At 37.5% G+C, this 13791-nt stretch overlaps 1 long non-coding RNA gene across 1 annotated transcript; it reads right to left on the reverse strand.

Annotated features, from left to right (window-relative positions):
• Positions 1–1467: 1467 nt before the first annotated feature.
• Positions 1468–5951, reverse strand: LOC118350674 (uncharacterized). Its single transcript, XR_004804923.1, has 3 exons — positions 5813–5951; positions 4968–5105; positions 1468–2008 (listed from the first exon to the last, which is right to left on the reverse strand). It is a non-coding gene; the product is annotated as an uncharacterized LOC118350674 (long non-coding RNA).
• Positions 5952–13791: the final 7840 nt, after the last annotated feature.

The raw sequence follows: 13791 nt of genomic DNA on the forward strand, positions 1-13791 counted from the left end.
AGTAGCATGATCTTTTTGGCCAAAGAGAATGAAGTCAGCTTGTCCTAACTGGATTTCCAGTGACACACAATTCTCAAGTATAATAGGTTGTATTTCTTTTTCTGGATTTCATTTCCATCCCCATATGTACATGATTATGGGATGGGACCATTTTATCTAGTGTAAGAGGCAGCAGCTTTTCATTTCATGAGTGATGATGAACTACACTTTAAACCAATTTTAGTATTTTTTAAAATATTTTATTTATTCATGAGAGACACACAGGGAGAGAGAAAGGCAGAGACACAGGCAGAGGGAGAAGCAGGCTCCATGCAGGGAGCCTGATATGGGACTCGATCCCAGGACTCCAGGATCACGCCCTGGGCTGAAGGCAGGCACTAAACCACTGAGCCACACAGAGATCCCCAATTTGTATTTTTTAAGACACCAAAGGATAAATGAAAGAGTTACATTTTTATTTTGAGAGGCTAGAATCAAAGGAAGCCATGAGTTGCTTCTGATAGAAGAATCATTTTTTCTTCTAAGCAAATGTCACCTGTGTGCTTTGGTTTTACATACATTTCTCTCTCCTAGGCCTAAAACTATTGAGATGAATTATTATTTTCTATTTCTATCTATAATAATTTTATTCTCGTGAAATACTACCTGATGCTGAAATGCATTAAGATTATACCACATTTAGAATAAAGCCAATAATACTTTAAATATATATATACACTATGTTACTGGGCAGTTGTCATAATAGACAGCAGTCATTGATTAAACATCTCCTATGTGCCAGATGTTGCATTTGGGCTTTATATCCATTCTCTCATTTCCTTGTAAGAGGGCTGGTGACATCTTTCCACAGCTATCAAGGTTCAAAGGGGTCAAACTGAAAGTCTCCTCTTCACCAAGGTTGACCTGCACTAATTCTTTCCCATGACAGATCAGGCCATAAATCACTTTAGTTAAACCCACGGTTGTTGTCAGCTACTGAACCCACACCCAGAAGGTAATTATTGACAAACATGGGCTACCAGGATCCCAGTGGCCCCTGTCACTCACTCCACCCCACTTCTATTCATGACTGCCTCACCAGCCATGAGGCACAGAGGCAGCTCTATAAGGAAGTGATGACAACAGTGTCCCTGTAGGAATGTGTGAAAGTGAAAAGGCATGACCTCTCACCTTTTTAGTCTCCACTGGCTTCTTGCCTTCAGCCTACAAATATGCTCCTCTCTCTTTTCTCCTAAAAGACATCCCTTCACTTCCTTCTCTCTTTTCTTCCTCTGCTGGACTTCTTTCACTATTTATACCTAAACATTTATAAAGACACTCCTAAAATTTATTGGCCTCCAATTATGAACAAGGTATTTGCCATATATTTATTATTTTAAAGATTTATTTATTTATTTATTTGAGAGAGTACAAGTGTAAAAAGTGGGGAGAGGAGCAGAGGGAGGGAATCTCAAGCAGAGTCCCCACTGAGTGTGGAGCCCAACATGGGGCTCCATCTCATAACCCTGAGATCATGACCTGAGCTGAAATCAAGAGTTACACACTTAACCAACTGAGCCACCTTGATGCACTTATTTGCCATATTTTTAAACCTCATGAAAAATCTCAAGGACAATGAAAAAACTGCAGTTCAGAAAATTTCACAACTAGGGTTCAAATTCAACATCTGTCTGAAGCCAAGGCCCAAATATTGCTTCCTGCACCACCACAGAACCTCCTAGAGATGTCCAAACCAGCTTAAACCCTTCCTCACCAGATCAGAATACAGGCCAATCCTCTACCACAAATTGACATTTTTAATTTTTACTATAAAGCTGAGTTATCAAATGCAATTATCTCCTGTGCTTTTCATGTGGTTAGAAGTGTCTTCATATATTGTTAGAAGATGTCAGAATCATCTTTTGGAATGTTCCCTTTGAGGACAAGACCATGACCATTTAATTCTGAATCTTTAGTCTCCTTACTCAGAGATCCATAAGAAGAAAACTTTCAACAGAGGATAACAAGTCTGAAAGACAAGAAAAAAGAGGGGTGGAGGAGGAGCAGAGGAAGATGAGGAGAAATGGGCAGTTAGGAGGGGCCTCCATTTCCAAGCCTAGCAAGTAACCATTTTTAACTAGTGGCTAATTGGGTATACTTGGTTAGCTCCAACCAGTGTTATAGTCCACCTAACCCTAACAACCCAGATCCCTGGCCTCTGACTAGCTTGGTACTCTCTGTTTCAGGACTCTTGCATCTACTCTTTTCTCGGCCTAGACTACTTTCTCCAAATGACTCTGTCTCCTCTCACAGGACATTATTCAAATGTCACTTTCTCAGTAAGACCTTCTTTGATTTTTAGTTTTAAAATTATAACACCTACCCCTCCAACCATTTTTTCTCTTCTTCTTTACTGCTTTATATTTCTCCACTATATTGCCAATGCCCAAGCAAATCTGGCATCCAGTAAGTGACCTAAAATGTTTGTCGAATGAATGGATGCACTGAAGGTTAAGTCTCCCTCTACCCGGGGATCCCTGGGTGGCGCAGCGGTTTGGCGCCTGCCTTTGGCCCAGGGCGCGATCCTGGAGACCCGGGATCGAATCCCACGTCAGGCCCCCGGTGCGTGGAGCCTGCTTCTCCCTCTGCCTGTGTCTCTGCCTCTCTCTCTCTCTCTCTCTCTCTCTGTGACTATCATGAATAAATAAATTAAAAAAAAAAATTAAAAAAAAAAAAGTCTCCCTCTACCCAACTCCTCTCATTATAAAGCTAAATATTCACTAATGTGATACAGGCATACCTTGTTTAACTGCCCTTCACTTTATTGTGATCTCATTGATACTGCATTTTTTTTTTTTTCCAAATTGAAGGTCTGTGGCAACCCTGCATGGGGCAAGTCCACCAGTGCCATTTTTCCAATAGCATTAGCTCACTTCAGATCTCTGTGTCACATTTTGGTATTTTAAATTTTTTCATTATTATATTTGTACAATGATCTGTGATCAGTGATATTTATTACTACTGTAATTGTTTGGAGGAACCACAAAACACTTCCATATAAGACAGCAAACTTAATCAACAAATATTGTGTTTGTTCTGACTACTACACCAACCAGTTGTTCCCCCATTTCTTTCTCTCTCCTCGGGTCTCCCTATTTCCTGAGATACAACTATTTTAAAATTGAAACCAAAGGCCGGTTCATTAAGTTTAAGGAAAGTAACCATCTCCATAACATCAAAGTGCAAGATAAAACAGCAAGTATTAATGGAGAAGCTGCAGCAAGTTACGCAAAAGATCCACCTAAGATAATTCATGAAGGTGGCTACACTAAACAACTGATTTTCAATGTGGATGAAATAGCTTTCTATTGGAAGAATATGCCATCTAGAACTTTCATAGCTAGAGAGGTAAAGTCAATGTCTAGCTTCAAAGCTTCAAAGCATAGGCTGACTCTTGTTAGGGGCAAATACAGCTGGTGACTTCAAGTTGAAGCCAAAATTCCTAGGGCTCTTAAGAAGATTATACTAAATCCACTAAATTTTATGCTAAATCCACTCTACCTGTACTCTATAAATGAAACAACAGAGCCTGAATGTCAGCACATCTGTTTACAGCATGATTTCCTGAATATTTTAAGCCCACTGTTGAGAACTAATGCTCAGAAAAAAAGATTCCTTTCAAAAAATGACTGCTCTTTGACATATTTTGTACCTGGTCAGCCAACCTGAGGTTGATGGACAGTGAGATGAATGTTGTTTCATGCCTGCTAACACAGCATCCATTCTGCAGCCTATAGGTCAATGAGTAAGTTCAACTTTCAAGTCTTATTATTTAAGAAATCCCCATTGTTTAAGGCTGTAGCTGCCATAGATAGATAGCTGCCTTTGATAGATCTGTGCAAAGTCAATTGAAGATCTTCTGGAAAGGATTCACCATTCCTGATATCATTAAGAACATTGTTGATTCATGGAAAGAAGTGAAAATATTAGTATGAACAGGAGTTTGGAAGAAGTCGATTCTAACTCTCAAGGATGATTTTGCAGGATTCAAGACTTTAGTGGAGGAAGTAACTACAGATGTGGCAGAAATAGCAAGAGAACCAGAATTAGGAGTGGAGTCTAAAAATTTGACTAAATTGCTGTGATCTCCTAATGAAACCGTAACAGACGAGGAGTTGCTTCTTATGAGTGAGCAAAGAAATTGGTTTCTTGAGATGGAATCTACTCCTGGTGAAGATGCTCTGCAGGTTGTTAAAATGACAACAAAGGATTAGAATAGTCCATAAACAGTTGATAGAACTGCAGCAGGGGTTGAGAGAACTGTTCCTATTTTGAAAGAAATTCTACTATGGGTAAAATGGTATCAAACAGCATCACATACTACAGAGAAATCATTCATGAAGGGAAGAGTCCATTGATGATGCAGCAAACTTCACTGTTGTCCTATTTTAAGAAGCTGCCACAGCTACCCCAACCTTCCAGCAGCTATCAGCATGGAAGCCAGACTCTCTACCCACAAGAAGACTATTAGACACTGAAAGCTCAAATGATGATTAATGCTTTTCAACAATTAAAAAAAATTCAGACAAAATAAAAAAGCATGAAGGGGGGGGGATGCAGAGGAAGAGGGAAAGAGAGAATCTCAAACAGGCACCACACCCAGCATGGAGCATGATATAGGGCTCAATCTCATGACCCTGAGATCACAACCTGAGCCAACCAAGCCACACAGGCACCCCAACAATAAAATATTCTTAGATTAAGGTATATTTACTGTTGTTTTAGACATAATTCTACTATGCAATTAGTAGGCTAAAGTTTGTAAATATAACTTTTATATGCACTGACAAACCAAAAAATTCATTGGACTTGCTCTACTGTGATATCTGCTTTACTGCAGTGGTCTGGAAACAAACCTGCAGTATCTCCAAGGTATGCCTGTATATTCTGGGCACAGCCAGATTTTCCCTGAAATGGCAGAACCATACCTGAGTTCAGTGGGGCATCTTCTCCTTGGTCCTGGACTGGTGAGTCACCAGGAAGATTTGTGTTTCAGAGTTACACATCACTCCTGGTCTAGATGCTGATTCTTACCAGGACACCTCGGCCCTAGACACTGAGAGTAACTGTGAATGGCAGAGATAAAAGCAGCTGTTTAAGTAACCAGGGCTTAAAGTCAACTATCAAGGATAAAGAGTTGAAATGGCTATTCTTGGGATGCCTGGGTGGCTCAGCGGTTGGGCTCCTGCCTTCAACTCAGGGCATGACCCTGGAGTCCCAGGATTGAGTCCCACATGGGATTCCCTGCATGGAGCCTGCTTCTCCCTCTGGCTGTGTCTCTGCCTCTCTCTCTCTCTCTCTCTCTCTCTCTGTGTGTGTGTCATGAATAAATAAATAAAATCTTTAAAAAAATTTAAAAAATAAAAAGAAATGGCTATTCTCAATCAGCCTTATCATTTTCAAATTACCAAATGCTAGGCCCACAGGCCATAAATTATAAGGTTGCCTGCTTCAGAAGGGCCCATGATATCATCACATTGCCATGTTAATTAGTAATTACCCTAATTCTTTTAAGAGCCAATTTACAGTACTCTATATTTGGTGCTGTTTAGTGAATATACCTTTTTGTCCACAAAACATTAAGAGCTCCAACAATATTGTTTTTTTCTTTTTGGGAGGGTGGGTACTTAGTATACTTAGTATACTTGGGTTAAACCTCAATGAAAATGAAAGAAAGATTTATAAAAGTTATTTCCCATTTTATAAATTGTTCTTTCCCAAGAACAATTTATACTGGGGTCTATGGCAGGGGTTAAACACAGAGTATGCTTACAGCTCAGATTTCACAAGAAGAACACATGGTGTGTCTCCAAGGAATGTCAAGTCCAAGAAGCTGAAAGGGAACTTGAGAAAAATTAAACACGTGCAAATTTTAGTTGTATTTTATTACAAAGCAAACAGGAAGTCTGACATTAAATGTAGCAGCCTCATACGAGTTTCATTAGAAAGGTTTTCATTTAGTGAAACCACGGTAAAGTTATAGAAATCTCAGTAGATGGCTAAAAACCTAAAAGACAAAGAAAATTCTAATAAAAGCTTATTTTTAAAGTTTAATAAATTTAGCTACAACAATAGGCTGAAACCTGGGGGTAAATCCAGCAATGAGAGCAAACCTAGTCTCCGGAAACCTTCCCAGATTCATCTCAGCAGTCAAAAGCAGTTCCTTGCCTCTTGTCTGGTGAATTAAGGCAGCTTCACAATGATGCACAAAAAGTCAAACTCAAAACTGTAAGGTGCTAATTTTAAATTTTACCACACTTCTGAAAGCAAAGTGAAGTTCCACATGTGGTGACTTGGATAAGACTGAATGTGTATTGTTCATGAGAATTTTACACTGGTTTAGAACTTTATGAATTTAGGGATCCCTGGGTGGCGCAGCGGTTTGGCGCCTGCCTTTGGCCCAGGGCGCGATCCTGGAGACCCGGGATCGAATCCCACATCAGGCTCCCGGTGCATGGAGCCTGCTTCTCCCTCTGCCTGTGTCTCTGCCTCTCTCTCTCTCTCTGTGACTATCATAAATAAAAAAAAAAATAAAAAAAAAATTAAAAAAGAAGAAGAAATAAACTTTAAAAAAAAAAAAAAAAGAACTTTATGAATTTAAAATGGAATCGTTTAAATAGATTACTTGTCAATACCAGGGTTTTCCAAAATGTGGTCCTAAGACTACTCAGCCAGAATCACCAAGGGGAGGAGGATATATGGGGATTCTGGTTAAAAGTGAAAATCCCCCAGGTGTTAGCCCTAGACCTATTGAATACAGAATCTCTGAGGTTAAGGCCCTAGGGTTCCCCATAATCCTGATGACTTGCTAAAGTGTAAAGCCATCACTAGAGTGGGTCCCAACTTTAACTGCATATGGGAACACATGAAAAGCTTTAAAAGTAAAGCCTGATCCCATACCCAGAAAGTCTGTTGAGTTATTTGGGATGCAGCCTGGATGTTGGGATTTTTAAAAATCATCCTTGGATGCAAACTTAATTACTGTAGGAGAGTCTCTTCCCAGTAATAGTCTCTTCCTCCCACTCATGCAGAAATATATCATGAATCATAAAATAGCTATTATCAAATAGGCAAATTTCTGTGACTTATTTCTAAAACACTGCTAAAAAGCTGAAATTATTCTCTGATTTTATGGGGCAACCCAAGGATTTGGGATATAAAGTAGTTCAAATAAACTGTGTGAGGTGTGACTTAATTATTGCAGATAAAAAGAGAAAACTGAACAGTCAAGTTATAGACTTTACAATCCCTGAAGATAAACCAGAGAAACAGATTTCACAGATCTGTTAGAAACCATTTTGTTCCTTCAAAGTTGACAAAGGAGTTGGGTCAGGCTTTGTAATTTGTGGCTGCAGTCAAGCATTATTCAATATTTTTAAACCTTAATTATTTTATTTATAAATCAAGGGTATCAGTGGTTAATAATAACACCCAACATTGATTGATTTCTTACTATGTGTCAGGCACTGTGTGAAGCATTTAAATACATTACCTCATCTATTGCTATGTGATAAGTACAATTATTAGCCCATTTTATAGAATAGAAAACTGAGACTTGGCGAGGTTAGATGTCCAAGGTTACACAAAGTTTTAAGAACTTCAAAGCATATGTTCTTAATTCATTTGATAATACTATAGATTTAAATAAAGATCCAGTAGTCATCCTATAGTCACAGAGAGAAAAAAGAAAAAGAGGAATATATTTATTTCAAACCAAAAAATGATTCTTGGATCATACCAGATGACCCAAACTCTGATGAGTGAGTCCCTGTTCCTGAGGTTGCAGTGCTTCTTTTGGTAAGTACAGGAAACCTGAACATTCTTCAGTGAATCCCACTCACCTGGGAGCCTGCAATAGACCACTTTGTCATGGAAGGTAAAGTCTTCTATTTTAAACTACCATCAGCTGTCACACAAATCCAATAATTTGAAGGAATAAAGACTTTGTTTGGAAACCAGAGAGGAAATCTCAAAGGTCTATGGGGACAATAAACCACAAAATGACATGTATTAGAGGTCGTCTGCCTATTTGATGGGAGTCCCAGGTCTCAGGTGTTCACATGTATACGTATGTTCAATGATCTTCATAGGCCAGTTGCTTTCATTGCTAAACTGGACCCTTGTCTTATTAAATACTTACAGAATAGATTCCTTTTTAATGCTATCTTTCACAATTAGATTTTACTGTAGAATGTATTGTCACATCATTTTTTAAGATGTTTAAATGTCATGGGAGGAGTAGGCTTACAATACTAAAAAAAAAAAAAAAAAATGCAAAAAACAATGCTGGTGCCCAGTGGACCAATGACCCTCTTCAATCATCTTGGGGAAAGGAGAAACCCCCCATAGCACTTCCATCAAATGAAAGTACTGCAGGCTAGAAGACAAGTGGGAGAAATAAAAGCATTTGCTGATTTCCAGATTCAGTGCCTAACATCTTTTCATCAGCTAAGATATTTTTAACCTAAGAAAAAAGCAAGGAATCCTGATTTCTTAGCCCTTTACACTTCTTCTTTTTTTTTTTTTTTAGATTTTATCTGTTTATTCATGAGAGACACAGAAAGAGAACAAGAGGCAGAGACAGACAGAGGGAGAAGCAGGCTCCATGCAGGGAGGCTGACGTGGGACTCCATCCCAGGTCTTCAGGATCAGGCCCTGGGCTGAAGGCGGCGCTAACTGCTGAGCCACCCGGGCTGCCCATTCCTTTCCACTTCTGATTCACCATGGCCCAAGCAAGTTGCCACTTTGCTAGGTTAGTCCCTTCCTCTTAAAAATGGAGGTAATGATAAAGTGTTTTAGCCACTTAATCCCAATAATGGTGCTAGGATTAATGAGAGTGTTTTAGAAGGGAAAAAAAAAGTCTTTGGTCAAAGATGTGTGGTAAGTACAATACTTTATTATTAATAATAATAATGGGCCTTATGCTACTGATGCCTGGGGAGCACACCATTCCCTTCTTGGCCTGCATTAATACTTGGACCCAAGGGTGTCAATTAGTGCAAAATGTATGTACTGAAAGTCACCCTAGGGGCCTAAAGGAGTTCATCCTTCTCCAAAAGGCGACTAATTTACCCTCCCCCCAACACCCTTCCTACACAAAGCTCCTGTCTGCTATTATTAGTGTACAATAATAGTACACTGCATCCTTCTTACAGGTGAATTGAGCTCCATGTGCTTCCTCCAATTTGCTTAATAGACTATAAAGGGATTTGAAAGCACTGTTGGAATAATACCTTCTATTTGAATATTTGCTCTTGCTTGACTACAGCAGCCACAAACTAATGATGATTACAATGTGATGGTTTGTAATTGGTACAATTTCCTATCTCACTGTCAAGATAATTTTTTCCCAGTGCACAGAATAAGTCTGTTCTCTTCCAATGTCATACTCTAAAAATTCGCCCTCTTCCTCCTCAGCTTCTTTTCAATACCTTTTGTATTTTGATCAACATAGCATGTTTTCTGCTCCCTTCACTAAAAAAAACAAACCTTCCCACATTTTAGCACTGAAGCCACCAAGATGCTGGTTCAGTCCACAAGATTCTAGACTCTATTTACCAATTTTTTAAATCATAATGACCATCACAAAAAATCATTACAATTTTAGCCTAACAAAGTCAATTAACTTGGCTCAATCATCCCCTGTATAGCCATTCTCTCCCTCTCTTTCATCATAAGTATCAGTATCAATGTTACATAGAAGGTAGAAAATCCCAAGGAACTCTTGCAATCAGCAAATCATCTGACCTTTACCAAATTAATGTCTCAGTGGTCATTCTTATTCATTTTAATGTTTGTGGCTATTATGTGAGCTTAAGAGCATGACAAGAATGTACATCATGTTGAAAAACCTAATAAATGTAAATGCTGCTTACAGTGCATCTTATGGCAATTTAGGAAGCTCAGACAGTAGAACCACCTTAGCAATCATCTAACCCAAAATTTTACCTTAAGATAGAATAATCAAAGCCCAGCAAGGTGAAGTGGCTTTCTCAAGATCTTGTCTACCTATTAATGGTTCTCTCTAATAAAAAGGGCAAAGTGTAGAAAAGGAAAATACTTGAAGACAACTCCAGTCAATTAAAAAAACTTCTAGAGATTTGATAGAAAAATCACCTTAGGGTAGCATCAACATTATCCAAATCAAATTGAAATATTACTCCAAACTATACTAACAGTCCTAGTCTAACATAGAGTTGAATTATACTTTTCTTCAACACAACCTAATCTCACAGAGAAATAACTAACCATTTGTGTAAGTAAGATAGAAAAGAAAAAGGCTACAGAAAACAAATTTAAAATGTGTATAGATGCATATTTATGATAGCTTGCCTTACTCTACAGCAACTCTGCATTTCTGACACCTGTAGATAAAGAAAAACTTTCATAGATCAATTTGATAACAAGGAATTCCCAAACTCTCCCTAAAGTATTAATCTTGAGTTCCTGAAAGGCAGGGCTTGTCACAGAGGCTTGCAGAGGATCTTAATGACCTGGCAAGAAAGGAGCTGTTACAGGATGATAACTAGACAGAGAAATGCCTTCAGGTCATTGAGAGCAGGAAGTGCAATGGAGACCCGTCTCCTCCACCTTATATATAACAATGTTAAGCTGAGATTCATCTAACACTTGATCTCTATTTTCTCCTCATCTACCACTCCCTACCTTAACTAAATGCAAAAAGGAAAGAAATGTGAAGAGTTCTTTAAAAAACACTCTTCAGGAAAGTTTCCAAGAATAGTTTTACCTTTGCAGAAGCAAGGAATTAGATGTTCTTTTGACTGAAGCATAGGCTTTAGAGAATACTTGTAAGAGCTGATAAAGAATTTTTTTAATATACATAACTGAATAATTAAATAAACTTTTAAGCTGCATTTATTCTTTCCTTATTTCTCCTAACTAGCTTTAACCTCCAAAGACTATTTTACTGTGTTTGTGGCCGTTAGTGCATTTTTTTTTTTTTCAGGGAATGACCTTTCAGGGCATCTGAAATGAGCAGTGAGGTACTGCCATCAATTTTGACTGACTCCAACTTCAATGAAGAATTTAAACCAAGAAGTGAACAGATGAACCTACTGACTTAAACTTTTTAAAAGTTCTTTTTCTTCAATTATATCTGTAAGATTTCTGTGGTGCTTCTCCACCATTTGATATTAAGTCCATATGACTTTTCTATGAAATCAGATATATTATCACTAGCTTTATCTCTTAGTGTATTACACTTAAATTAAGAGAAATAAAGAAGGTTTTTTAGGGAAAAAAAAAAAGCTATATGAATTCAAAATGAAGCACCAAACTGGCTTCCATACTTTAGAGCAATAGCTTAAAATATGTCTGTAGCCCAGATTCTAAGTCATTGTTTAAATTTTACCCTGTAGAATAATATGATGTTGGGCAATAGTTGATTACCTGATGCATGCTCCACAAATAATATTGATTAATTTACAAAATATTTCTATTTGAAGGTCCAAGAGATTTCACTGATGCTTTTTTATAGATATTCTCTCTAGGAGGACTAATTACTATGGTCAGATCTGTACTTTTTTGAAATGAGATTGTATTATATGATCAAATTCAAAATCTATTGCATTTCTATACACTAACAATGAACTATCTGAAAGAGAATTAAGGAAAACAATCCCACTTACAATGACATCAAAAGCAATAAAATTTTTAGGAATAAATTTAACCGAGGAAGTAAAACAATATACTGAACACTCTTAGATACTGATGAAAGAAACTGAAGAAGATGCAAATAAATGGAAAGATATGTATTCATTTATCAGAGGACTTGATTTTGTTAAAATGTCCATACTACCCAAAGCCACCTATTCACCACACTCCCTATCAAAATTCCAATGCCATTTTTCAAAGAAATAGAAAAACAATTCTAAAATTTGTATGGAACCACAGAAGACCACAAATAGCCAAAGTCATCTTGAGAAAGAACCAAGCTGGAGGCATTATGCTTCCTGATTTCAAATTATGCTGCAAAGGTATAGTAATCAAAAGAGTATAGTATTGGCATAAAATAAGACACACGGGCCAATGGAACAGAATCAAGAGCCTAGAAATGAGCTCACACATATATGCTCAACTAATATTTGACAAGTGAGCTAGGAAGACTCAGTAGGGAAATAATAGTCTCTTCGGTAAATGGCACTAGGAAAACCAGATATCCACATGCAAAATAATGAAATTGGACCTCTATCTTAATCCAATCCTAAAAAGGCCAACTCAAAATGGATCAAGGACTTTAATGTAAGACCTGAAATCATCACAGTCCTAGAGGAAAACAGGAGGAAATTTCCTTGACATTGATGTTCGCAATGATTTTTTTTGGATATGACACCAAAAACACAAGCAACAAAAGCAAATCTCAACAGTGGGACTACATCAAACTAAAAAGCTTCTGCACAGCAGAAGAAACCATCAACAAAATGAAAAGATAACCTACAGAATGGGAGGAAATATTTGCAAAGTACACATCTGATAGGGGTTAACATTTAAAGTATATAAGGAACTCATACAACTCAACAGCAAAAAAAATCTTAAAAATGAGCAGAAAATGCAAATAGATATGTTTCCAAGGGGTGCCTGGATGACTCAGTCAGTTAAGCATCTGCCTTTGGCACAGGTCATGATCCCAGGATCCTGGGATCAAGTCCTGCATCAGGCTCCTTGCTCTGAAGGGAGCCTGTTTCTCCCTCTCCCTCTGCCTGCCACTCCCCCTGCTTGTACTCTTCCTGTCAAATAAATATTTTTATTTAAAAATGGCCAACAAATCCATGAAAAGATGTTCAAATAATCATCAAGGAAATGTAAATCAAAGCCACAATGAAATATAACCTCACATTTGTTAATATTATATTTTTTTTAAATGGAAGAAAAACAAATGCCACCAAGGATGTGGAGAAAAGGGAACCCTGGTGTGCTGTTGGTGGGAATGTAAATCACGGAAAACAGTACGGAGGTTCCTCAAAAAATGAAAAATAGAACTACCATATGATCCAGCGATCCTATTTCTGGGTATATACCCAAAGAAAATGAAATCAGGATCTCAAAGAGCTATCTGCAGTCCCGTGTTCATTGTTGCACTGCTTACAATAGCCAAGATATGGAAACAACTAAATGTTCATCAACAACAGATGGATGGATAAAGAAGATGTGAAATGATGAAATAATGTTCAGTAATGAGAAGGAGGGAAATCCTTCTATTTGCAACACCATGGATGGACTCTGATGGCACTATGCTAACAAAATAAGTCAGATAGAAAAAGACAAATATTGCATGATCTCACTTATATGTAGAATCTAAAAATATCAAACTCATAAAAATAGATAGTAGAATGGTAGTAGCCAAGGGCAGAGGAGCAGAGCAAATGGGACACATTGGTCAAAAGATACAAAGTTTCTGATATAAGATGAATAAGTTGCTGGCATGTATTTAGCATGGTGACTCTAATTAACAATACTGTATTGTATACTTTAAAGTTACTATGAAAGCAAAACTTTAATGTCCTTACCATAACAACAATATTGCAATTACATGAGGATATGTTAACTTTCCTTATTGTGATAAACATTCTGCAATATTTATGTGTATCAAATCATCATATTGTACACTTTAAACTTACACAATCAATAAAGCTGGAAAAATTAATGATTTTTTAAAATTCACAAGCCAATCTTCATCAAAAACACAAGATAATTACAGGACCAAAATCATATGGAACTTTAAAAGAGTGAAAA

The sequence above is a fragment of the Canis lupus genome, chromosome 15 (assembly GCF_003254725.2).
Source record: "Canis lupus dingo isolate Sandy chromosome 15, ASM325472v2, whole genome shotgun sequence".
Lineage (NCBI taxonomy): Eukaryota > Metazoa > Chordata > Mammalia > Carnivora > Canidae > Canis > Canis lupus.